This window comes from Gorilla gorilla, chromosome 1, assembly GCF_029281585.2.
Source record: "Gorilla gorilla gorilla isolate KB3781 chromosome 1, NHGRI_mGorGor1-v2.1_pri, whole genome shotgun sequence".
NCBI lineage: Eukaryota > Metazoa > Chordata > Mammalia > Primates > Hominidae > Gorilla > Gorilla gorilla.
In genome coordinates this window covers 57,733,979-57,761,977 of record NC_073224.2, presented here as the reverse complement: position 1 = coordinate 57,761,977, position 27,999 = coordinate 57,733,979, and the positions used below count along the sequence as shown (strand labels likewise).

Sequence of the window (27,999 nt, the reverse complement as noted above, 5' to 3'; positions counted from 1 at the left end):
AGAGAGAGAGAGTGTGTGTATTTTTTTCCTCTTAGGACTAAATTATAGAAACACCATAAGCATTTTAAATCAAAGATCAGCTGTTTTAGGAATTCATCGTAATATCAATCCTGTCTTATGTATTAACATTAGCAATCTAACATTTTCTCTAGCATGGGGAAATAGAAAACAATCCACCAGTTAGAAAAAAAAATCTTATTCTAAGCTTAACATTTTTGTGATTAAAACATAAAATTATTGAGAGTGACATTTCTGTAATACTAATGGATGTGAGAATCATAAATTACAATAGAAAGACTTTCTAAAAAACAATATTGAATACATTTTCTTCTTTTACTCTGATGTAACATCACATAGATCCTAACTCTGTATGTAGGTTTTATAGCTGTATTGGGCTGTTATAAGCCATGGCCCTTGAAAATCCTGATCTTTATTCTTTTTCTCTGTAAGATAAAGAATGAATTTTAGCACACAAGAGATCATCTGGAAATAAATAGAAGATTTTCATATTAACAATTTTCCTCTTTTTTGTTACATTCAGTATCTAATATAAGGTTTTCACTTTCTCTTTTGTCTGTAAAGAAACTAGATGATGTTTATCTGCTTGAAAACTATCATAACATAATGTACAGTATTATAATAATCTACTACGATAGTACCTTCTGTGTTTCTATGATTTTATTTATATGTATTAACTTCCCCACAAGGATATATCATTAACTCTGCCCCAACACTTATTAGGAAAAATCATCTACGTTTTCTTGATCAGATTTAAAACTTTATCAATACTTCTACATGCTTTATGCTATTATATGCCAAAGTAGAATTACCAAACTACGAAGAATATATACTTTTAAATTAACATTACATATCATTAACATTAATATAGAGATTCATGTTATAAACATTTCATATATATATATATATATATATATAGTGAGAAAGCACTTACTTCCTCTCAAAATAACCCAGTTAATCTTTGAAACTCTTTTGATATGATGTGTTATTATACACAGTATATATAGGGATTAGGTTAAGAAAATAAATCTACTAGAAAAACAAATTGAAGAATTGCTCCCTTCCAGTTTTCCTTCCAGTTTAGCCATTACTGAGCCAAAGGTGAAAAGACTGAAAAAATTAAACTGCCTTTCTCTAATTCTACATCCCACCCAACTAGTAGGAGATTTAATTTTTATATACTTGTAAAAATGTGATTCATGTACGAAAATCTAGATTGTTTATGCTTTTCTTTGTTTAGTTCTAAAGAATTCACATTGTGGCCTATTTATTAAGAGCTCTGAGGTGCCTCATGGTGAGTTCAAGTGCAAAAGAGGGTCTCTATTTGCATTTGAATTACCGCTATCCTCAAATAACCAATCAAGTAATGTCTCATTTTGAAGGGCAAGTGGGTGGGAAGAAAGAGTAGTAAGTATAAAGTTTATATTTCACATGATGTGCCAGATTTTCCCCTACATATAATTTTTCAAATTGGGAGAGAATGGAGGAGTCGAGTGATTATTATACTCCTGGCATTTTGATGAAGACAAGGACGTAGCCATGCCAATCATCTTTCCTATTTCATTTCCTGAAAGGGAAAGATCAGTTAGTATGATTATCTTATTTGGTGTACAGTAATTTTACAGAAAGTATTGATTCTTTTCATTTATTTAAATGTGTACCACATATTATCCCATAAGATTCCACAGTACCATATCCCATAAAACTATTTCTCATTTAATAAAAATAAACAATAAGAAAATAAGATACTATATTTTGTCATCTAATCCTTTAATATTTCAAATGTTAACATTAACACTGAATCATAATCGGTGTGCTACAATTAAAGGCAAAAATAGGTATTTTTGTTTTACTCTATGTCAGAATAATTGTTGAAATGTTAAGCCTTTTTAAATGTAATGATTGGAGGAAAAAAATGAAGACCACACTTAATGGAAATGAAAAGAATTTGTAGAATTAGACAATTTTCATGATATAAATACTGCATACATTTTAGCATGTATTAAAATTATATTAATATGCAATATATAGTCAACATGCAGTAAAAGGTTTCTACTGATACTAATAAACATATCAGCATTTAGTTAACAGAATAACTGTATTCATCTTAGTTATATTGAAAGTGATAATTAATTGAATTCAATCACTGGCTTCATAAAAAAAGATTATATAGGTGGTAAAATTCAGAGGTAGATTTTCTGTAACTTAACTAAATTGACCCAAATATGGTTATATTTGCATTATTGTAATAGCTAATCAATGAGCAGTTAATAATTGCCATTTGGTCACCATATGGCCAAACTAATTTAGTTATTCCAAGTGACCAAAATAACATAAAGAGCTATTTGTTACTCTATTAAAACCTTAAATACAAATTGGAGTAACCATGTAACCAATATTCAAACTTGCAATAAAATATATTTCTTATAAATTAAATCTAAATCATATAAATATTCTGCTCATACGATCTGAGAGCATAATATGGCTACATTCCATACTTGAGTGCCAAATTTGTTGTCTGGTTGCTCTGGGATTAAGGTACATCCAAATAAAAGCATATGCCTGAAATATACAGAAGCCTACAAATACTCAAAATGCACTTTTCTGTAGCTTTGAAAATGAACATGGACTATCTATCAAGAGAACTACAAGGCAGCAGAAGAACTTGAGCATCTATATCTAGCTACCAAGTGAAGAGCTGTTTGTGTGTGTGTGTGTGTGTGTGTGTGTGTGTGTGTGTGTGTGTTTTCCGTTCTCTTCTTTTTAATCATGGTCATGTAAATCAGCATTGAAAGCCATGTGGGTGATTAAGCTGAGAATCACACCCAAAACTTTCACAATCAGTGCACATATATGGTATTTTGGCTTCTTATATTTCTGACCATCTGTCAAAATGGCAAAAAGCCCAATTCAAAGTTGCCAGATCCTAGCAAGTAGTTTTCAGATGGTTATGGGTTTCAAGGGATATTCTAAATAATAAATAACACTAGTCATTTAAGGATTTCTGGCATTCTAATAAAAAAGAAATCGTATTATACTTCTTTAATGCCAAAGTAAATAGTATATAGATAAACATCATACTTCCTAGCAAGTGAAGTAAGTAAATGGGAACATCTTGAAACAACAACTAAAAATATTACTTCTAGGTTGTTTGAATCATTGTCTTCTTTAAATAGAGATTTGAGTTTAAGTGTTTTCCCATTCAGTAATGGATCTATATGAATTGGTCTGATTTGTACTTATATTAACTGGCCTCAACTGGACCTAGGGGTAGGATTTGTGAAGGCAGGGCCACTGAACAGTGATAGAGTCCCTGTGTGAAATAGAAAGTCCGGTGACCTGAAAACCAAGGAAATCCTTGTACTTTATTTCTCTTTGCCTTTTATTTTTGGTGCCTTTCAACACCTTACTTAACAGCTCCAACTCTCATTTTATTCATGTTTAGTTTCAAGCAACTGAAATAAATAATTGCTCATCTTTTTAATAGTATTTTTTAAATTCTAGAATGCATAAAATATTCTCTATTCCTCAATGCCCCAATCACAGATCTTCTCTGTGTATCTTTAAAAATGGGCCCCCCTCTTTCCCAATCAGAATTATTTCCCCATTTGTGTTCCCATAGTACTTTGTACATAAATCTATTAGAATACCTACTACATGATAGTGTAAGTTTATGTATGTTTACGATGTCTCTGGTAAACATTTTGAGAGCTCCTCAAGAGCAGACACGTTTTGGCATTCCTAATATTTAACCCAGTGCCCAGCATACAGTATCTACTGAATAGTCATGTATTACAGTAAGTATGTGCAACACTAAAACAATAGTAACTTTAGAAAAATAAAACCACATGCACACACATTATATATATATATTTGCAAATAAATATATATCTTACATATTATATATTACTTGTATAATATGTATGTACATATATATAACATATATATGTACACATATAAAATACATGTATATATTACATATATGTATGTACACATATGTAATATATGTATATATTATATATATGTTTATTTGCAAATTTTGGCACTCTGAAGTGAGCATGACTTGCCCTAATGCACAGGAAAAAAATGTGTTCTATAATCCACTTTTAAATGTATGCATCAATGATCGCTTATAAGATTTATCCCTGCCAACATTTAATTTAATTAGGTGAGAATTCTTACATTATTTTAGAAACTAGAACTAATTATTGCTATCTTTTAGATGCTTTCTTCGCAAAGACGTTTATATCCATCTGTCTTCTTTGTAGACTTTGTCAGAACTTGATGGGTTTCTATTTCAAGACAAGCTTTCGCTACATTCTCATTAGCTGCCATTTACCTCATTCTCTGGACTCTGTCATTTGGTTAGGATCAGTGCATTCACTTCTCATCTTCTGCATGGCATCCAGACCAAAGTGCTCCTAAGCCCTGTGGTCAGACCCAGGTGGCCTCACTCGGCCTTACCTTCTCACACGTAGACATTATAGATTGACTCTTTGTTCAGCTTTTTAAAAAAAGTTTCACTCTAGTACACAGACCTAAAATGACAATAATTCTTAATACTCTGTAACATGGGTAAGGGCAATAAGTGGTAGGGCTGGAATTGGAACCTAGATCTTGCCTTTTTGACTTCACAGCCTTCCATTAGTTGTTTTTCCAACTGACCCATTTGATCGTTCTACAGTTTTCTGGAGTATTGATGAGCTCCTATGTGTGGTATTGCCTGAGCTTACTCACTTGATGTCTGGCAACATTAGGTTCCAAAGTGAGAAACGGAAATCTGGTGTCTCTAAGGTCCATGCAGAGCATACTTTGAGAATGAGCCTTGTGAGACTGTAGTATCCAAAGCATTCTGTATTTCATGTAGGCAGAATTTAAGATGTGAGATCAAAGAACAACACTACTTGTTGGATAAAATAATAATATTTGGATGTTTCCAAATGATTTTCTTAAAAAATGTAATTAATAAATGGAACTGGGCTTTCATTTCCTAAATAAATATTTCATAAAGTGATTGCACAAGCCTTTCTTTGCATTTTGCACTACTGAAGGTTGGTCAAACATGTTGAATATGCAGCAATAATGAGATCTGTCATCCAAAATGGTAATTTTGCTTGAAGTCATGTTTTCTTTAGAGTCCTTGTTATTTAAATAAATTCACTTATCCTCATGCTAGGCTTGATGCATTTTATTTTTACTTTACTTTTTAAAAATGGCAACAATTTAAAGAGAATTTTGTAGGATAAATTATGAGGTTCTTATTGTACAGCACATCTTTTTAGTCTCACTAAATCTTTCTGAACATACATAATCCATATCTGTATAGAAATTGCAGAATTTTTTTTCAAAAAAGCACAGAAAACATGAATCTAATTTGAAGTTGGCTAAGTATCTGAAATAAAATATGAGAAAAACAAAAGTATGCAGTTAAAACTAGAACCTAAACTTTAGCTGAAAACTTTGGGGTTTTCTGAAAAGGAAATGTCAAAGTTGCAAGTAAGCAAAAAATTATTTAATCTATACAATGTCACTTTAAACAAATAGTTATTTAAAAAAATAAAGATGATGAAGAAGAAAACAAATTAAAAAAGACAACTGAGTATCTTTCCAGAGATTTTATTTATCCTAGAAGAGAGATGCCCCTTATCTTTATACCCATGAAGCTAACTTCATAACATTGCACAAAATTTTTTTAAGAAAAAAAATTAGCCTCATGGACTGTGGTATATAATTTTCCAATGTGTTATTTCTCAAAATAGTAACATCTTAAAATCTATACAATAAACTTCAGATTATTTCCAAACAAGGGCCATGGTCAGAATAAGTTAGTAGAGAATCTTCTTTGATTCTTTTATAAGAAATTATGTTGGGAATATTAAATGCTTGGCATACAAATATTTAAAGTAGACAAATGCATATCTAAATTGACCTTTAAGTGGATATTAATATTTTTGTTATACAAATATAAAAAGAAACTCACCTAGGGTTTCTTCTTTTAATAAAATTACAGAAAAAGCAATTTATATATAAATGTATTTGAGTGTCTCTAAAGTGGAAAAGAATTGTGTAGCTCAACAATGCATCCATTTTAAGCAAGTCCAAGACATTCCATGAGCTTGTGGAATGATATTTAGGATTTTGCTGAAATGGATTTCTACAAAGCCCTTGTTCACTTTTCCCTGTGTGTGTGTGTATGTGTGTGTGTGTGCGCGCGCGCACAATTTTGAAGAGATTTAATCACAGTGAGTCTGATTAATTTACTTTCCTCTCATCAAAATGCTATTTAGCAAGAGTTGGATATTTGATAGCGAGTTATCTATGCTGGACCTTTTTCTTTGTATGGGGAAATGCGCATTTTGCCAAAATTAAATGGAAATCAAATATCAAGAATATGTCAGTAAGTGAGTTCCAAAGCTATAAATAAATTATGGTTGTAGTCTGAAATTCATTCCTACTGCTTATTCTCTATACATTATGCCAGAAGTTTCGCTCTAGATACTTATTGAGGGCAGGGCCGGATTAGACTCCATAAAAATCAGGGACAGCGGGTGGTCTGATTCAAATGAGCAGCTCCAGGTCATTTTTCATACATTAATTTTAAAAAATCAACTTAAAGAGACTTTGTCATGGCCTAGATATTGCTCTAAATACTTTACACATGTGAACTTGTTTAAGTTTCCTACCAAGTAGATGATGAAGGTCACATTATATAACCCATTTTACAGAGGAGGAAGTGTTAAGTAACTTGCTCACGTCCATCTAGCTGTTCAGTGGCAGAGCTGAGTTTCAAACCCAGGCAACGAGGTTTTCCCAAAAGAAGTGCTTGAGAAAACTATTAATATCCATTTAAAGGTCCATTTTAGATATGCATTTGTTTAGTTTAAATAATATTTGTATGCTAAGCATTTAATATTCCTAACATGATTTCTTTTTTTAATCTCTTTTATTATTATTATTATTATTATTATTATTATTATTATTATACTTTAAATTTTAGGGTACATGTGCACAATGTGCAAGTTAGTTACATATGTATACATGTGTCATGCTGGTGCGCTGCTTTCTTATAGAAGAATCAAAGAAGTTTTTCTACTCAATTATTCTGACCATGGCCCTTGTTTGGAAATAATCTGAAGCTTATTGTAGAGATTTTAGGATGTTACTCTTTTGGGAAATAACACATTGAAAAACTATACACGACACACAGTAAATTAGGCTTATGTCTTTTTTTCTTAATAAATTGTTGTGCAATGTCATGAAGTTAACTGCCTGGGCACTTCTTTTGGGAAAGCCCCACTGCCTGGGTTTGAAACTCAGCTTTGTCACTTAACATCTATATGGCCATGAGCAAGTTACACTAATCTAATTCTTAGATTAGGTTAATGATGCCCAAATTTGCTTCTTTAGTGAAAGGATTACAATAGGAGCCTCATAGAGTCTACTCAGCAGCATGGAGGTGTTCATTTGACCTGAGGCATGCTGAAAAGTGGTTAGTAATTCCAAAGAAAACAAGTAGCAAGGATTTAATAAATTCAGGACTCACGAGCCTTTTCTGGAGCTGCCTTTTCCTTGCATCGACACCTTCTCCTGTGGATGCGTATAATCAGCACAATCTTTTACATTACTTCCCACAATTTCAAATGTGTAGCAGACATTCCAATGTACCCCAAATTGTGCCCATTTTAGGAATCTAGACAATTCTAGGCCTAGAATATGGAATCTGCATGACTTGAGACCATGCACAACTACTTACTACCTGGTGCTTTTGGACAAGTCATTCAACTTTGATAAACTATAATTTACCATCTGCAAAATGGGGATAATGGGAGCAACTACATCATCACCTTTTTTTGTGGATCAAAGGAGAGACAATAGGTAAAGAACCTCAAAATGATAAGCATGCAATACTATTTACATGAGGACATTTCCATGAAGTAAAAATGTTTGCATGGAGCCACCAGGCGAGAAAGAAACATGGAGAAAATAGCTTGTGGTCTATTTTCTCTGAGCTGCAGAATGAACTCATGTCTAGATCCTAAAGGAAAACACCAGTTCCAGGAGGCAGTCTGTGAAAACACAGGGCTCACTCAGTTTTATGTAGGGCAATACATAGCATGACTTGGAGGACAGAAGAATCTCCTCATTGCTTTAAAACAGGGAGGGCAATAAGAAGCCCAGAAACTTTTGGGAATCTCAAGGCTGGGCAGAGGGTAATCATGCCCTTGGTGTGGACATTGGCTTTTCTTACGGAGACAGAGGCTGTTGTTGATCATAGGAAGATTGCACCTTCCAGGGACTTTAAGTACCAAAAGGGAAATGTGGAGGAAGAAGGGAAGGAATGAAAATACATTAGTGTGAAGTACACAGAAGACTCTCCTCTGGGTTTTCTAGAAATAGTAAGTTGAAACCTTGAGGGAAGCAAGCTGAAATCCTTTTTGTAAATGCACATACATGTGTACACATTCGATAGTGACCCTATTAATACCTACTTTGAGGCTTGTAAAAGAAACTTGGGTTATATTGGGTATTAATTTTGTCATTCTAACTACATTATAATGTCTTCAAATGGAAACCTATTTTATGAGAAGCCTCTAGTACATAACCCAACATGTAGATAATCGATCATTATTTTCCCCCTCTGTGCTTTGCATAATTAGTTATCCTAGAACCACCTCTGGACTTAGGTGAATCTCCCAGTGATATGTTATCATCTTTGGCTTTCTTAAGCTTGATTTTTTATTGTGTATTTTGTACACCTCTGATCAATTGTTGAGGAATAAATGTTTCAGGTTCTTCCTCAACCTCTCACCCTCAGCTTTCTAACCTGTTTCTTTATCATTTTGGTAGAGTTTCTTTTTGCTTTTATATAATCAAATAATTTTTTTCTGTATCATATAATATGTGGTCTAACATAAGTGTCTCTAATGTTGTGTAAAAAAATTCTTGAACACAGAAATTTCCAAAACAAACAAATGATTGTGTAAGGTTTGTATGGATAAATTCTATTTTATTTTTTATTAGGCTGAAATAATTAAAATAAAAATTTTGAACTGAATGTATATAAAAATGCTCACATAAGTAATATTTTTGTTTTTTTTTCTATGTGAAAAATTATGATGGAACTTTTCAAATGCCTTGGCAAACATTCACTGGGGTGGAGGGGGAATATGACACAATTAGAAATAATTGTCTTCTAAGACTTTTTCTCTAAACACTGGGAAAAATTATAATATTATGAATTTTAGGTATAATGAAATCCATAAGAGTAAAATTTTAAAAGAGAAGAACAAAGAAAAAGAGGAGGAGGAAAAGGCAGAGAAGGAATTAGAGGATTTCATATACAAAAGCTGTTTAAGATATATATATTACAAATTTCTGTAATGTTATGAGAATTGTTTTATAAGATCACATATTGTCAAGAGAACTCAAAACCTGCTTTTTCTTTGTTTGATTGTACATTTAAAAACTCAATATTTTTGCTGGGATTTTTCAGACCGTAAAAAAATGCAAAAACTCTTTCCCTACTGGAATGCCTCTGCTTAACCCATTTTTCTACATCCTTTCTTCTTGCATTTATAACTGGATCACACCAAACCAGAATATGCCCCACAATACATCCAAGAAATATAGTGATAACATAGGTTCACCCATATCTTTGTTACTTCGTTGGCCTTAGTTTTCGGTTGTGCCTGCTCCCCCTCCCCTTTGTTGGCAAATAGATCAATTTGAGGTGTCTGCTTTATTTCTCACAAGCATATGTAAGCATTTATTTATGGGTTTTCTCTTAATGCATTCCATATTAGAAAAGGCCAAGAGTACAACATTTCTTTAAAAATTCAAATTTCTTGAGAAACAAGGAGGAGGTGAGGGGGAGGGAGTGTTAACTTGGCAGACTGTGTTTAAAATATTTTGCAAGAGGAGCCCCCTGAGGAGCTGTCCATTAAACTCCCACCATTTTGCTGTGAGTAGTGAATGTTTTTCCTGGCTCTGAATTTATGTGATTCTTAAATGTTCTCACAGGTTGAAACAAAAAAGAAATAACTGAATGTATACTTGACTATTCATGACTAAATTATCTCTATTTATTACAAAGAGAATTTGTTTCTTGCTTGAACTTCATACTTCCTTTTATTTTTCTTAGAGAAAGCATAATATGTGGATAAGTTTTAACACTAGTCCTCTAAGAGTATCAGAAGGAACATTACATTTATGCCACGATTTTTTTCTCTTGTCTGAATTTGCCTGATTTTGGAGTGCTATTCACAGTCGCAGGAAAGCAGTTACGTCTTTGAAAAGCACAAAATAAATTCTGTTCACTGAGTGGGTAATTGTTCAAGGTCATCCATTTATTGTCTTTGTCTTGATTGTTTGAATTAGTAGCTAATAATGGTGCTGAAATGTGAATGAATTATTAGCAATGGGGCATATTTTGGGGAGTGTCAGGAAATATTACAGGGCAATTAAGGTTATCCAATAGCAAAGCTGTGTTCCCAGCAGATGTCTTGTAATTACTGTGTTTAAGGAGTGTAAGGCTTAAACTAAGATTACAGCTTTTATATTGCCTGCCTTTAGAAGTCATATTTGGAATTTATTCAGTTTATTCTCCTGCCCTTTCCCTTTTGTTCTGATTCTGTCACTTACGTTTTCATTTAAACATAGTCTTTTTATGAATTGAAAAAAGCATCAGCAGATGCTATGCAGTATAGATGCTTATAAAACAGGAAAATGATTGCAGAGACATTTAAAATGACTATTGATAAATAATTTATATTGATATTATTTGTTACTCACTTTTTAATTTCTGGAATTCAAATATTTTTAAATCTCAAATAGTTTCACAACCTGGCATTTATGAAAGTGTTGCCCCAATTTATTCATACTTACCAGGGTGGTAAAAATCGTTCAAGAAATGTTGAGTTACATATAATCTGGAAGCTTCTAAGTTTTAAGGGCAACACTCATTGCACACTTAATTTCTTCTTTCAACATTGACCTGTCACAATTGTTGTTGTTTCATTAAGTTTATAAAACATATTAAAATACATGGAGTAAAAATTGTTATGTCTCTAATAATAAGTATTTTTGATTTGCAGATAGAGCTTTAGGAAACAGCGCTGCATGCATTGTTCACATCTGCTGTGAGTATACTTGACACAGCTGCGGTGGAGAGATGCTTGAAAAACATACTGTAAAATACACTCGGTTTCCTCTTATTGACATATTTAGCAGAACAAGGCTAATTGAACTATTCCAAAAAAGTACTCATGATCAAATCTGAAAGTTGATGTATTCGACCAACTCATAAATTATTAGAGGAGAAAGAGAATGGGTGGAAGGGGGGGATACCTAGCAAAGTCTCCTTATTTGTAGATTGCTATCTCTCGTGAACTATATAGAAATTTTAAAAGAACTAAAAAGAAAATAAATAAAGAATGAGCATTAAGGTAAAAAAAGTCAAGCGTTAAAATCTATAGGTCTCTAGCTTACAATTATTAAGACTTTCTCAGTTTTGTATTCTCCATAGAACTGAATAGATTATCTTGCTAATAAAAATGCCACTATTAATAACACCTATGAGACCTTGGATTTTCATACTGTATTTAATTTCAACATGTTTGGGAGATACTAGTTAGGGCTTTGCTAAGAATTTTTGAATAAATAATTTCAAACATAAGTTTTCTATAACTTTTGGAATAATTTTATGAGTCATTGGAAGCCTTAAAACAATTGGTTGCCGAGTCTTGAATTTCTCCTTATAAATGGCAAATCATGAAAACATTTTATAGTTAGAACATTTTGGTCACTATCTTTGATAGACTCATTATGAATATTAACAGTAAATAGGCATACATATTTATGCAATTTTAAAATATTTTGTTTAAAATTCAACAAGCAATTCTTGCATACTTACTCTTTGTATGCATTGTGATAAACATTCACAGAAGTATGCCTCTGAGTAAGACACAGATTCTCCTCTCAAGGAAAAAGGGAATTTTGTTTTGTGGACCAGATAGGTGTAAGGTACATACTGTGACCCAAAACAAAATGTTGCTAGTGTTATAATAAAAACACAGTGCACAGTGGCAACACAAGAGGAAAAATGATATGTCAATGCAGGTGATTGGAGAAGTTTTCCTGGGCCTTTAACGTTTTGTGTATGAAAAAAATAGGAAATAAGTTAGGTCAAAGAGGGAAGAGCAAATGATAGGAATTCTGGGCCAAGAAATGGACTTTGGGGACTTGGGGGAAAGGGTGGGAGGGGGTTGAGGGATAAAAGACTACCCATTGGAGGCTGGGTGCAGTGGCTCACGCCTGTAATCCTAGCACTTTGGGAGGCTGAGGCAGGTGGATCATGAGGTCAGGAGTTCGAGACCAGCCTGGCCAAAATGGTGAAACCCTGTCTCTACTAAAAAATACAAAAATTAGCCGGGCGTGGTGGCGGACACCTGTAATCCCAGCTACTCTACTCGGGAGGCTGAGGCAGGAGAATCGCTTGAACCCGGGAGGCAGAGGTTGCAGTGAGCCAAGATCAAGTCACTGCACTCTAGCCTGGGCGACAGAGCAAGACTCCATCTCAAAAGACAAACAAACAAACAAAAAAAGACTACACATTGGGTAGAGTGTACCCTGCTTGGGTGACGGGTATACCAAAGTCTCAGAAATCACCACTAAATAACTTATCCATTTAACCACACACCACCTGTTCCCCAAAACCCTATTGAAATTAAAAAAAGAGAAACAGATGGAAGTGTAAAGGGATTGTCTTATTTAGAGATGAGAAAATAATCTTTAATTGCCAGGATGTAGATTTATAACATTGATTAATAATGAAATAAATTCTAGTTAGGTTGGAGTTAGACTAGACAGGGCCTTAAATGTCACACAGAGGAGTTTAACGTGATCAATCAGTAGTTGTTTTGGGCTTTTGAACAAGAAAGTGAATGACCAGATCTGTTATTAGGAGATAATTTTGGAAGCTCTGTGAAAGATGGAATTAAAGGGAGAGATTGGTGATAGAAAAATCAGCAGGAACCTTATTGCAATAGCTCAGTTTAGTGACAAAAGAGTCCTGGAAACCAGTAATTGTGTACTTTACCATTTTTTTGTATTTGCTCATTTTATCTTCTCTCTCCTCCTCCACCCCTTTGCTGTCAATAACCCAAGAACAACAAGAAAAAAATCTCAAAAACTAATATGTGTTAGTTTTTAAAAATTCAATAACTCAAAATAATAATAAAAACTCTGGCCCCCAGGGACAAAAGAGGGATAGGGGACACTGAACTGTAATTTAAAAACAAATTTTGATATAATTTTACTGAAAGGAGGGAGATAATAGAAATAAAAATTTTTACCAAAATAAAATAGAAAAAGATTCCTTTCTCTTTCTTCAGTCTTCATATTACAAAATAATATGTATCACTGATACCAATGACTTATTTTTATGCAACATTAAAATTAGCACTTTTTTACCATGATACCAAATTCTCTCCACTCCTCTCTCCCTCCTCTCAATAAAATTGTATCAGAATTTTGTATTTAAATTACCACTTCAGTCTTCACCCCTCAACTTTTTAAAAGTTGTGTTATATTGTTTACTTCTGAACCAAGTCATTTAGTAAGATTTGCACCCTTACCCAAATAACTCTTTGTTTGTCCTGGAGTTAATACTCGTCTCTTCTTTTTCATAAATTGCTACATTCCAAACAATAAAATACCTATGGAAATTGTTTTGTTTATGTTTGCTTATGGTCAGTCTCACCAGGTAATGTGTCATGAATTCATTGGTTCCTTTTTTGTTTCCTGGAGACATTCATTCCTTAGTCTTCATGCTCTCAATAGCCTTGGGGTTTCTAGACTTGAAAAATAGCTGATGTCTTAGGATTTCCCTAAGACATGCTCTCTCCCTTGGGCAATAGCAGAGTGCCTGTGGTCATGGCGTGCTCACTTGGCCCCTTGGCCCATCTCTAGCTCAACCCTAGGGATAGTGGCTAGTCCATATATCTGTATTCCCATATTTCTTAACATTATTTTACTGCTGCTTGCAAATCCCTCATTACTTCAAACCTCTGTTACAGTTAAAAAAATTCTCATAAACTTCTTTGTTCAAATTACCATGTGTTTTTACTCTCTTGATTGGATCCTAACTGATTCACTGGATAAATATAAATCAAATTATAAACATGTATAAAATTATTATACCCCCCAGATTATATTAATGTTAGTTATCTTTGGATATATTGTCATTATATTGCTTATCTGCATATTCTAAGTCCTTACAATAAAAATATATTTTGTGATAAGAAAACCATCAACATACTTTTATTTCTTAATCCCCAAATAAATTGTTTTTATCCACCTGTAGACAGTAAAGAATGACCTGCAATTACCTGCAATTACTCAGTATGATTTAATTTGGCTCTTTGTGCCTTGTTCAAATACTGTGTAATGAACTTAGAGATAAATAACCAACAGAAAACCCAGAGTTTTGGTATCATTTCCAGTACAAATTCATGATCCAAAGTAATTTACTGATGCATTAATGTTCATGGAACATTGCAAGAAATTATTTTCAGAAGTAAGGCAGGTACACAATAGAAGTGTTAGGGTTTCAGCTTTCCCGTTACATGGAATAATCTTCCTTGTCTAAAACTTTATTGGTTCCCACATCTAATGTATACTTACAGAGATCGGAGGGAGGGTTATTTAAACCTTTTTGACATCTGAATTTGAATTTTAGTTGACATCTTATAAAAATCAGACATTGTATTGATCAGAAGTAATCTAATTAGAAAAGGTCCATCATTTTAAAATTTAACTTCTCTTGATATTTTTCTGTGTGTACCGGATCACAGGAATTCTGAAATGAAAATGCTCTTACTTCAATAGAGAACCTTAGGTAAGCTAGGTAGTTACACTAAAGGCCAGTAGAAGGGCTAGGGAACACACAGTGAAACTGAAGTAGTTCTCTTAAAGTTTGATTTAGACTGTAAATTGGTTTCTAAAAATTGCAATTTTATTTTTCTCGAAAAATACATAATTTTCACCTTTAACTTGACTCAAAGTTAACTTGCAGTTATAGCTTTCACATTAGTAAAATCCTGCACTACTATTATTTTTAAAGCACTATTGCAAAAACTTAATAAATACCATGTTCTATATTTTATTTTGCAATGAAATAGAAAATTTCATCATATGCATTTAATTGTTTCACTATTTCTTAAAATAATAGTTTCACATAATGTTAAAGTATAACTGTAGTATGTTAGCAGTTAATCTTGCCTTTCCTGGTTCAACCTAAAATTTCTGCCCTGGAAAAACAATTTAGCAGGTTTTTATCAGTGTACTAGATGGTAGGCTCAGAATGAAGCAAATGTGTGTACTAGGAATAAAACACAATACTTTAAGAATTAGAAATGTTACACACAATTAAAATTATAAGACACAGAAAAAGGACTAAATCAACTTTGTTTAACATATCATTGTGTAATATTATGTATGAAATATATAGGCTTGGTATGGAAAACCAGGTAGACAACTCAAGTTTATTTTATGAAGTATTGTCAAACATGAGCTGCTCTTGAGAATATTGAAACTCAGATTGGAAGCATTGCCATAGAGACCACGTACTTGATAGGAACAGTTTTCTTTTCTTCTTTTAAATTTGATTAGTAATTTTGATATTTTCAACTTCGTAACATCAGAAACATCATTCAAAATATTCATGAAGATATTAGAATTCCTTCTTCTGGAATAGGAACACATTTGTTTTATTTTCAGCCTTAAGTAGCTCATTTTTAGTTATTGGTCTGATTTTCCTAAATTTAGCATAATAATATCTTGTCCAATCCGTTGTCATAATAGAAAAGATCATTTTATGTGCGATTTTGGTTAGCTTCTGGTTTGCTTTGACGAATTTAGAACCACTTGAACATCGTGGTTTCTAAATTTAGTCAAACCCTTTGAGCTTTAAGTTCCGTTTGGCGCTGGCTGAACATGAACTGCTGCTTTGAAAAAAAAATTCTCTTGGCACTATCAGAATCTAGATGTGTGCACTGCACAGATCTCCTCTTATTTAAAAGAAATACATTCACTTTTATTTGAAAGTTGAGAGCTCCAAGAGGATAAATAATAAAATGAGAAACTTGAAAGAAATAGGTCATATTTTAAAACAGCTCTCAAGCAGAATTAGGCCTTTGGGTTTAGGGCCTAAACCCAAATATTATTTAAAAGAGAGAGAGAGATCCATTTTAGTTATTTTAAAATGTAGTGATTTAATTTATCTCAGGAAGTTAAAGCAAACTCTGTCCATTATGTTGCCATTAGTTTGGTGTTACTAAGAAGGATCTTGTTGAAGTATTTTATTTTTCATTAAAGACAAGTTATTTTCCACACCGTAAGGGATAATCAGAATATACATCCCTCAAAGTCAGTGGATTAATTTTATTTTTCACACTTGTACAACAAATTTAATATAGAATGATAATTAAAATTAACATTTATGGCTGGGCACGGTGGCTCACGCCTGTAATCCCAGCAGTTTGGGAGGCCAAGGTGGGTGGATCACCTGAGGTCAGGAGTCTAAGACCAGCCTGGCCAACATGGTAAAACCCCATCTCCACTAAAAATACAAAAATTAGCTGGGTATGATGGCACCCTCCTGTAGTCCCAGCTACTCAAGAGGGTGAGACAGAAGAATCACTTGAACCCAGGAGGCAGATGTTGCAGTGAGCCAAGATTGCCTCATTGCACTCCAGCCTGGGCGACAGAGTGAGAAAAAAAAAAAAAAAAAGAAAAGATAAAGAAAGAAAAAGAACATTTACAAGGAGACACGTCAGGCAATGTCTTAAGTTTTTTACATGTATTAATTCATTGACTACAACCACCCTTTAAGATAGGTACTACTATTATTCCCAACTTACAGATGACGAGGCTGAGGCTCCAATGGTGAACTAACTTTCTAAGTGTCACACAGATAATAACACAGGAAGTTGCACAGGAAAAGCCAGGGTCAGAACCAGAGCCATCTGTTAACTCCTACTATGCAGTAACTCAGTAGGCTGGATGAAAACTAAAGGCAACGATGTTCAGGGATCCAAGTTTCCCCACATTCTGTCCACATCAAGCAAGTTAGCCTGTGTTTATGTAGCAAAGATTTTTTTTTCTCAACTTGTGCACTCACTCTTTAGACACATGTACAGAGAGCTTATGTAAAACCTGCCACACATAGTGTTCAAATTGTGACATAACACAAGGTTGTAAGCTCCTAGACGTTTTCTAAAGGAATCTCACTTGTCTCTTAAACTGAACATTCTGTCAACTTGCTTGAAACTTTCTGGGAAAACACACACACACACACACACACACACACACACACACACATCACATCACATGATCCTTTGTACTTCCAGTCTCAGCATGCTTTTCCTTCCTTGGTGGCTCAAGTCTAGGCTGAGCATTCCTAGTTTATGTGTTCATCCTCTTAATATTCTCTATACTATTTCCCTGTATACTTTGATGGCTTCTCCTGCAGGCCTCATGCACAGTTAGTAAGCGCTGGTTGTAACTAAATGAATAAATAAAGGAATTGCTGTAACATAGAGAGCTGCTGTTCCTGACAGATGACTCTTTAAACACAAATAGGAGAGAATATTTTGTAGACAGACTTCTGAAGGCGGATACATTTTTCCTTTTGTCTGAGAATAACCAAAAATCTGGTTAGAGAAAGGCCAAGAGAAGTAATCTTTTCTCTATGCTTACTGCCACCTTGTAAGATAAATTCAGAGTGGTCCCCTAAAGAATTGGGAGGATTAAACTGAAATGCCACCGAGATCCTATCTGAAAACACTTTAGGATAACATCTCCAACTCTAATGAGCCTCTTTACTGGCAGCAAACAAAACAAAACATTTAGATATATTTACTGTTTTACAGCAGGTCGGACCTTATGGGTAAAATTTCCTAAATCATACTTTCCTTTGTTATTTTAGTTTTAGTTTATTGCTCTTAGGTTTCCTTCCTAAGGATGCTAGAGAGCCAAGACACTTGTGAGCCCTGTGGAAAGAAATTGTTCAATACCAACCAGCTCTTCCCCATAAAGAGGTAGTCATTTTCCTTTTTTTTTTTTTTTTGTATTTAAGACCTCACTTATAGCATGTACTGTACCTTCTTATAGTGCAGCCATAATATTGGGTATTCAATAAATGTTGTATTGAATTGGATTGAATATTTTAGCTCTTACCTTAAAACATCTTTCTTATAGTAACAAACTGAGTGAAAAGTGCACAAATGGTCTCCATTTTATGTTGGATTATACATGACATTTCTAGGAAGTGAAAAATGTAGGGAATTGCAGGGGCAATAATTTGTTGAGTGTTGGAGATAGAAATATCAACAAAATGATATACTCCAAGCTCATCGACTATTTAATGGTGGGTAGTTGGGTTCTATTCTGTGTCTTTAAGTTATTGTCACTGCCCTGTCATAAATTATAGTGACATACACTATAGCTATTTCTTACATTATTCTGCAGCAGAGTGAGCAGAATTACCAATTTCACATTTTCTGTGCAGTTCCCTGTAGATGGGATGTTTTTTAAAAAATGGGAGTTTGAATGAGAATAAAGGGTAGAAGGGCTATAACAACCCAAAATAAATAAATTTGTAAAATTCTATCATCATGCATGCATTTTCCCATGTGCTCTGGTGTGTAAATTCTTTTTTCCCTACATAGATAGCTGACAGAGAATATAAATGCTTATGTATCTTTAAAACAGCCACTATTCCAATACAAGAGAAGAATAAAACTAAAATGTTGGTATATGACTACAGCCAGAAAAATCAAGAAATCTGCCTCTCCATACTCCAGATTAGCTTGAAATTGTCTGTCTTCCTTTTCCCTTTTTGAATTCTAATTTTCTTTTTTTAAACTGGAGCATACGAATTTTGCAAAAGTACTTATTATTAGCTCTTCTCCACAGGTTTTGTTTGTTTCCGAAAAATTAGGTTTTCTTGGAAATTTGCTTTTGTGAGTAAACCATATTTAGAATATTATCTTGCTCAAAGTAGACACTCAAAATGTATTAAATAAATTAATTAATGTGTTTTACTTCATGTAAATGCACCTATTTGATTATACAGCTTTGAATAAGAAGATTTCAAAGAGAGATTGTAAAGAGAGGGATCACGTTTGAAATCCCTTTCAGCTCTAAGCTCCTTCTTTGTCATCCTTTTTGGGTCATCTTGTCTAAAACTTCAAAATTAGTATCTGAATGTAGCATGAAGCTACCCTAATCTCTACACAGCAAAAAGGAAAAGATATAACTCATAGAATGTGATGAAAACTATTTGAAGTATATTAAATATAAAAAATATTTGGCAGAATATACACAAAACGAAATAGTGTTTACCTGGAGAGGGTGTGATGGGAGAGTCTGGGCAGAATTTAGTTTCTTCCACTAGGTTATAAGTTTTATACAGCAAGGTCATGTCAGTTTTGTTTTCTATTGCGTGTCTAACTGCTAATATGAGGTTCAACCCATGGTACATGTTCAAGAAATACTGATTAAATGATATTCTATTCATTTTTCTTCTGTATAGGTTTTTACAAAGAAAAAATATTCCTTTTCTAGTCAGAAAAATAAACAATAAAGTTTTTTAAACACTTTGCAATATAGCATATTATTGAACCTCTGTAAACATTTGTTGAGTGACTGAACCCAAGCAAAGAGCATGAAGTTAGTTGGGCAGACTGTGAAACATGAGCCACTGTTCTTCAGCAGCATGAAAACCGCACCTTTTTCATCACGATAAAACTGAACACCTAACACAGGCATGCCCAGGTCACCTGTGTCATGGCTCTTCCCAGTGTTTCCCGTCATTAGGCTGATGTTAAAGAGGCCAGAACTTTCCAGTGGGAGCTTATCTGATATATCTCTACTCCACTTCAAATGTATCTCTAACTCCAGGTATTCACTTTCCTTCTTCTACAGACTTAGAGAAAGAAGTGTCATTTTCTATCTCAAAAGCTCACAACTCCACCTATGCCTGGGATCCAGTCCCCATGGTCCTGCTCCAGGGCCTGATTCCACCAAGCTGCCCTCTTGTTTCTGGCATACAACTTCTTACCATGGCTGTCCCCATCCATTCCACAACTGTGCAGGACTCATGTCTTCTAAGAATAAAAAATCAAACCTGCAGCACCCAAGGAGCTGATCAAGCCACTGCCCCTTTAATAACTTCTCATCGCCTTCCCAAGATAAATTATTCACTGAAAATCTGGGTGGCATTTGAAATCTGTGGGGAAGCTGGTGAGGTGGAATGGATAGCGATTTTGAAGTAGCCTACACACCAGCAAGATACCATCTAATAGGTTTGGCTGGACTTCTGCTCCTTGGCTACTGCTGCTGATTCCCACTCCCAGCTCTGACTGTTGCATTCGCCTCATGAAGCTCTTTGTTGTCTCCAATGGGGACACAGTATTTAGCCTCGTCATTCCCCTGTTGTCTGTGACCAGCCATAACCTTCTCATGGCTGTTTTCACGACTACATGACAGAGTTTTTTCAAGTTTCACATTACTATAAAATCAGACAAGGTTTTTGTTTCCTGATCACTCACTTTCTCCTTAAATCTTACGCTTCAGCTTCTGCTTCCACCATTTAATAAAACATCTCTCAGGAAGAGATGATTAAGAAACTCTTACTTGTGAAACAATGGTTTTCTTCAATTTCATTCTACTTCTCTTCTCTGGATTATACGTTACTATAGACTAGAGATCACCATCAGGCATCCTGTGGACCAAATCAAGATAGCAATGTATTTTCTGTAAGGACATTGTTTTTAAAAAATATATTTCTCTTGAACTCAGTTACTTTATATGAGTCACATGCATTTCACTTTGCCTTTGTCCCATGGCTTCTTATTACTTTAGACTTGGCTTGCTGCAATATTTGCTTGACCACTCTAAAGATTCAACTTTGCATCTCTTAGTTAGATGATTCTCTCCTTTGAGCTACTACTCTACTCTCTTTGTTGTTTTTAACTACCTTTAGGATCACTCTTTCTTTTTCTTCTCTCTCAAGTTCTTCCAACTCTGCTTCCTCATCCCATCTTTGAGATATAGATACTTTATAAAGATTTGCTCATAGTCTTTGTTTTTTCTCTAACCACACTCACTTCCTTGGTAATTTTGCTCAATCTTATACTCTTAATTGTCACCTTTACCTAGTGACTTCCAAGAATCCACCTGTCTCCTCCTGACTGCCTGTGGGTTCTAGTGTGCATTGTACATCTTCAGCAACAGTTCTGAAAACCATTTAAATTTAGTATATATAAGCCAATACTTTTCTTGTAGCCCTAAAACCTACTCTTTTTCCAACATATCCTTCTGGTTATTACTAACCTCCTAATTGCCTACATTAAAAATGTCAATTATTACTATTATCTCTCTCTGATGTTTCTTTATTGTCAAGTTCTATTTATTTCCACCTATCCTATTTCTTTATCCTGATTTCCACTTCCCTTATATAATGCTCATGAAAAATCAGCTTTTCTTTAATTTGATGGTGCTTCCAATAGAGTGAAATTTTTTTAATTACACAAAATAATGCACATCCAATATCCAGTATTTTCCTAGACATACTACTGTTACTCTTTTTTAATATATGGTCTTTTAAAGATGGTATCTTATGTTTACAAGGCTCACTTTTCTTCCCCTTGATGAGTATCATGAGGTCTCATTTTCCACACCTAAGTGTCTCACAGACCTACCTCTCCTTCTTATAGAGACATTCCCAAAGAACATTTTACATTACATGCGTGTATAAAGGGAAGCCTGTAATTTTGACCTGGTAAGGAACGGGTGAGTTGCTGATCACCCTTCCTTTTTGTAATTCAGTTTAAGAAACAAGCTTCATTTTAAATTCCAATTCTATAGTCATATTTTCTACAATATTCATTATTTCATTCTTTCAACAAGTTAATATATTAACTTTTATTCCTAAACCAATTATTTTTTCCTTATTCATTTTATAACTCATTTCCAGATTAAACTTTCTGAAGCCTAGTTCCATTAAGTTTCCCCTACTATTCAAAAATGTAACAATGGTTTCCTCTTGTATATAAAATATAACGTTCAACTCCAGCGTAGGGCATTCAATTCTTTCCACAACCTGAACCCAAACTTCTTTTCCAACCTGATTGTCCCACGTACATGTGTCACACCCTTCAGCTAAACCAAAACTTTCACTTTCCACCCTGTGGTGGATAGGCTCTGTGGTGGCCCCCCATCATCCCCATCTCCTGACATTTATGGCCTTGAATAGTACTTTCCCCTGAGTATGACCATGACCTGTGACTTGCTTCTAACCAATAGGATACAGCAAACAAGACAGGGGGAATGTGATTACATATTTATGATTACGTAGAGAAGATGGTGTGATCATCTTGTTAAAGTTTATTTTTTCCTGGCTGGATTTAAAGAACTATACTGCCATGTTGTAGGCTGCATGTTGGGTGACCATTGTGACAAGGAACTTAGGGTGGCCCCTAGGAGCTGAGGATGGTCTCCAGTTGAACATCAACAAGACACTGAAATTCTCTGTCCATTAACTGCAAGGAACTAAATTTTGCCAACGAAAATGAATCTTTCTCCAGTTGACTTTTAGATGAGACTGTACTTCCAGGCAAATCCTTTTTGCAATCTTGTTCACCCCAAACAGAGGACTCAGCTAAGCCCTTCCCAGATTCCACATCCACAGAAATTTTAAGGCAATAAATGTGTGTTATATTAAACTGCAAATTAGTGATAATTTCTTATTCTGCAATAGAAAACTACTACTCACCTTTTGCTTTTGCAAAGGTGCTTCTGTCTGAAAAGTCTTTCTCTATATGATCATATATTTTAACTCTACCATATATTATAACTCAATGCCAATTACTCCAAGAAGTATCCTCATGTCTTGGGAATCAATCTATCCCATCTCTCAACTCCAACATCACCTTACTAGATCTGCTTCTATGAACATACTTCTTTTACATTTTTTATTATGGGTGCTTATCTTCTCTTTTAGACCATAACCTTCTAAAACACAGAATTTTATTTGATTCATCTTTAAAAACAAGGGATCCAACACGTTGCTTTGAATATGTTAATAGCTCAATAAATACTTTAACTAAATAAAATTTTACAAAATATTTGAGCCTAAATATTTCGGTGCTAGGAAGATTAAAATATATGCTAACTTTCTGTTTTATACAATGACAAGCTTAGTGAGCAATGTATCACACTAGTAAATACTGCAGAGAAATAGACTCATACTTCTAATTATTTATTTTTTCAAAACCTGCTAAAACTCCTTTGCATTGTGAAATATAAGAAGTTTTTTCTAAAGGAATGATATAAATACACAGTATTAGAAAAAATTAGAAATTAATTTTTATGTAAAAAATAATAGTTTTCTAAAGGTTTTACAAGGGCCTTACTATTAAAATAAAAGGAAAGCAGTTTAACTTTATTTCTCCATTGTCTACAATATTTGTCTTCTATTGATAATTAACATTCTATCTGCTACACTCATAACTGTTGTCTGCATTGGGAGAATGATTTTGATTAACTTACATAAGGGCATAAAATAAAAATTTCACCTTTTTTAGTTCTTCAAAAAAGTCTATAAAAATAGTAAGTGAAATGAAAGCAATCTTCTATTAACAGGAAGATAGTCTAGGGCTGGGTTTATGCTTTGTGGAGCATCCATGTTGTATGTGAAAGGTAGCTGTACTTTTATAAGAATTGCTGAATAGTAAAGAGAATTGGAATAATGTTTAATATTACATATGGTAATACCATTAAAATATAAGAAGATTTATACATGTTTTCTCCTAGGAACGTGTCTTCATGTACTAGTTTTCTGTCTATATTGAGAAGTCATGATTATTATATCCTTATTCTATACTAATTAGCTCATTTCCTAATAGCAGTAAGTGCCAGTGTATCAAAGATATAAGATTGTTCTGAAAACTGCTTAGATGTAATGGAGACTCAGGACACTTTTCTAAATTTTCATTTATTCAAATATTATTTATCTATAGAACTATGGTTTTTAAAAATAACGTTTTTAGATCTGTACTATATAACCCTGGTAGAACCAGTATCACACCAAATGTGTTTGATAAACACCTCTAAATTGCTAAGAGTAAGATGAAAATGATCTTTTGTGATAAGAGATTTAAAAATGGTAGTCTATTTCAAAAATATCAAAAATAAAAAGAAGGAATAAAAGCTTCACAATAAATTAATGCTTTACTCTCTAATATGCTTCCTTTAAGTATAAACCATTCCATTTAGCATTCAGAAACTGCTATTGAATCAGTCTACATCCAAAACATATTCACTCACTACAATTTGTGTTGTCATTTTGGAATATTACTTTAAAGCATGAGTCATAAAGCCTGTGAAGTGCTATTGTCAAAAAAGTCATAACATACGTTATTTAAAGGAACACATTAAATTCTGCATTATTGTAAATATACTTTCCATAATGCTGTTTGCTAAAATACTTTAAAAAATCTACAAATTTACTTTCAATAGCTTTTCATTGATTGGGAGATTTTTAAAGCATATACTCTGATTTTGTGCTTCTCTGCAAGGTGATAATTTCAACATTATCATTATAATGAGTACATTCTTTAAAATTTAAATGTCTTAAATTCAATATGCCTATAATTTTCTGTGAATCTGCACATATAAGTATCCACATGTAATTCTTATGAATATAGATTTCATCTCCTTTCCCCACCTATATCCACTTTCCTGCAGAACAGCTAGAGTAATCCATTTAAAATGAAACCCAGATTATGCCATTCTGCTACTTAAAACACTCCAATATCTCTCCATAACACTTAGGATAAACCAAATTACTTGGCTGCTCAACACCCTACTTGATTGGTCCCTGCCCCAGCCTCTCTAATGTCAATGCCTATCATTCTTCCTTAGTTCCTATCATATCACACCCTGAACTTCCTTAGTTCAGGGTGTGATAGCTATACTGGTAACATTCTGGCCCTTGAATGTCCTTGAATATCTGAAGATTTACCTCCGCATTATGGTCACAGCTGCTCCCCCTTTATCTTCCTATGCTTATTTCCTTCTTGACACGCAAATCTTAGCTTAAATGTCACCATCTCAGAGAAGTCTTTGTAGGTCACCAACCCAAAAGTAGCTGCCATCTTCCAAGCATTGCCCATAATGTCACCCCTGCTTAATTTCCATCTGAGCTGTCATCCTTTGTGTATGTAGGTGTATATATATTTATTTTGGTTTGATGTCAGCCACACCCAACCAAAAGTAAGCGGCATAAACCTAGTGCCTGGCCCTTAGTAGATGTTTTGAAGGGATGAGTGGACAGTAAGATACAGAGGGCTTGCTGTAGCTTACCTCCTAACTCTTAAATTTTGGCTTTTTCTCTCATTTGCTATGTGACTTTAGGCAATTACTCAAACTCTCTAAGCCTATTTCCTCATCGGTAGAAATAAAATTGTCATACCTATTTCATGAGGATTTTTGAATAATAATGAGATACTGTGTATTCAATATTTAACTTGTTGATTGATACACAGAAGTCAAAAATTGTTAGCTATTTAAATATTGTATATATGTGTGTGTATACATATGTACACATATATGTATATATATATGGAGAGAAAGAGTCTCATCTTCAATACAATACATTATATTTCTGAGGCTGTTTTATGTCATTTATGAATAATTTAAAACATAAAATAACATGAGAAAAAATAGTTTTGAATGATAAAAGAAACATTAAAGGTTACATTTGAATTTAAATGTAATTTTCTCAACATAATTGTTAGTAATTTTTCTCCATAAAATGTGTCCGTATTTTATTGCAAATGTAAAACAATACATAAGAGTATAAAGCTTCAAAAGTACTTACTTCATAATCACCTTAATTTTACTATTATAGATTTCATCTTACATTGTCTGTTTTTTATGAAAGCATGTGATTCAAATGCTCCATTACTTCTATTACTCTATAGACTACTGAAAATCAACATATTTTTAAAAAGTAAATGACTAGTGGGCTGATGATAAATGTTATTTAATGAAAGACAAATATTACTTTTTAAATGTTTTAAAATATAACTAATATGTGAGAATTGATATTTTTATAAATATGGAGTTTTTATCCTCCAGAAAATTTAATTATCTCACCTTTTTAAATTTATGCTGCTATAAGGGCCTTCTGTTTTGCAACATTATTGGAAATATAGTCTCTAAATCTTCGTTTTAAAACTTGGCTTTTAAATTGAAAAATCTAAAAATATGGGCTTTTAGAAAAACTTCTGGAGTTAAGGGAAGAAAATTTATAAGAATGAATGAAGTTACAATATTCTAAGACAGAAAATGACAGGTTGCTGTCACTGATGTACAAGCTAGACCAAACTGTTTGGGTCAATGTGCGAATGTTGACTTAGGATAAGAGATATAGCAGGAAAGCAAAAGTTTTGTACACTAGAAAGCCACATGGCAGTCTGAACTTTTCAGAGGAGATGGGTGGGGCTTATGGATTCTTTAAAAAAGCAAAGTCATCACACTTTTAATATAGCATATAGGGCTTTCTTTAGTAAAAAACGTATCTTTCTCCTAAATCAACATTTAGACTTATAGTCAACTATAAAAAGAAAGGCTGACTACCAATTAACTGACTCTTTTATACCACCCAGGCAAGCTTCTCAGTTACATTTGTTATTTTAGAAAAGTACATGTTAGACTTAAGAGGGAACCCACATGAGTTTTGGCATTCTTCTTTTCTCCTCAAATAAATCATGAAAAGCTGTATTGAAAAGAAGATCAAATGATGAACAAACTGAATTTGTTATAATTGTTGTTAACAATATCTAATAATTTTGTTTCTTCTCACAAAGTTTAAAAAACAGTGTTAATTCAGTTCATACCATTTGAATTACAGTGAGATGCTTCAAAAGTGTCAAGTTAAACGAGTATACAAAACTGAGTTCTAAAATATAGATTTATTCAGATTAAAACTTTCATTCCAATGCTATGTTAAAATATTAATTTATAGAATAAATACACAGAGATTACTCACCATATGCCAGGTAGTCTTCTAGGTGCTGAGACCCAAAACTGAACAAAAGAAAACCCAGCCATGGACAGGTTCTATACGTGTTATGTAAAACCTTCCATGAACATCTCTGTGCTTGGAATTGGAACTTTAAGGAGCTTGCCACCAGAATTTTGTTCAGAACTTACCAGTAAGGATCTATATAATTCAAATGAACTCCATTTAAGTTTTTTATGTCTTTATTTCCATGTGTGCTATAGGGTGGAAAGGAAGTATCCTGTGGTGGCTAAGCATGCATGCTCCGAAGCCAGGTGGCCTGCCACACTGCTTCCTCTCCGTGCAACACTGGGCCCTCTCTGACCTTTGGTTTCCTCATCTACAAATGGAAGGTTATAATGATATCTACCTTCTAGATTGTTATAAGGAGTAAATTAAATAACACTTGTGTGGTACTTAGGCTAGAACTTACATTATAAGCACTCAACAAATGTTCATTATTATTATTGCTTAAGCTGAGGGAATAGCTAGACAGCACCAGATTCTTACGTGTACTGCAGAAGAGAAGGACCGGGGGAAAAAAATCCATACTGTTTGCATTCTCTTCTTAGAAAACAAGAAAGTGAAACATGAATGGAAGGATTTGTGCTTGTCGTTCTAACATCTGGCATTATTTTAATCAAAGAGGAAGACTACATGTCTCATTAAGTTTCTACTAGTATTTTTCACCAAATTAAAATAAAAACACTGTCAGACTTCAATTTTCAGAAGAAGCTCAAACTATATATGTATAATTTCCACTTCTAAGCATTTTATGATCCAATTCTTATGGTAATATTTGGGAAGAATCTTCCCTTTGGGGATCTCTTTTTCATTCTGCATCACCTTTA

The 27,999-nt window shown here is 33.6% G+C and overlaps 1 long non-coding RNA gene across 1 annotated transcript; it reads right to left on the bottom strand.

Moving 5' to 3' along the window:
* Positions 1–33: 33 nt before the first annotated feature.
* LOC109029276 (uncharacterized) lies at positions 34–25,288 on the bottom strand. Its single transcript, XR_002008351.2, has 3 exons — positions 25,106–25,288; positions 14,701–14,875; positions 34–443 (listed from the first exon to the last, which is right to left on the bottom strand). It is a non-coding gene; the product is annotated as an uncharacterized lncRNA (long non-coding RNA).
* Between the last annotated feature and the right edge of the window lie 2,711 nt (positions 25,289–27,999).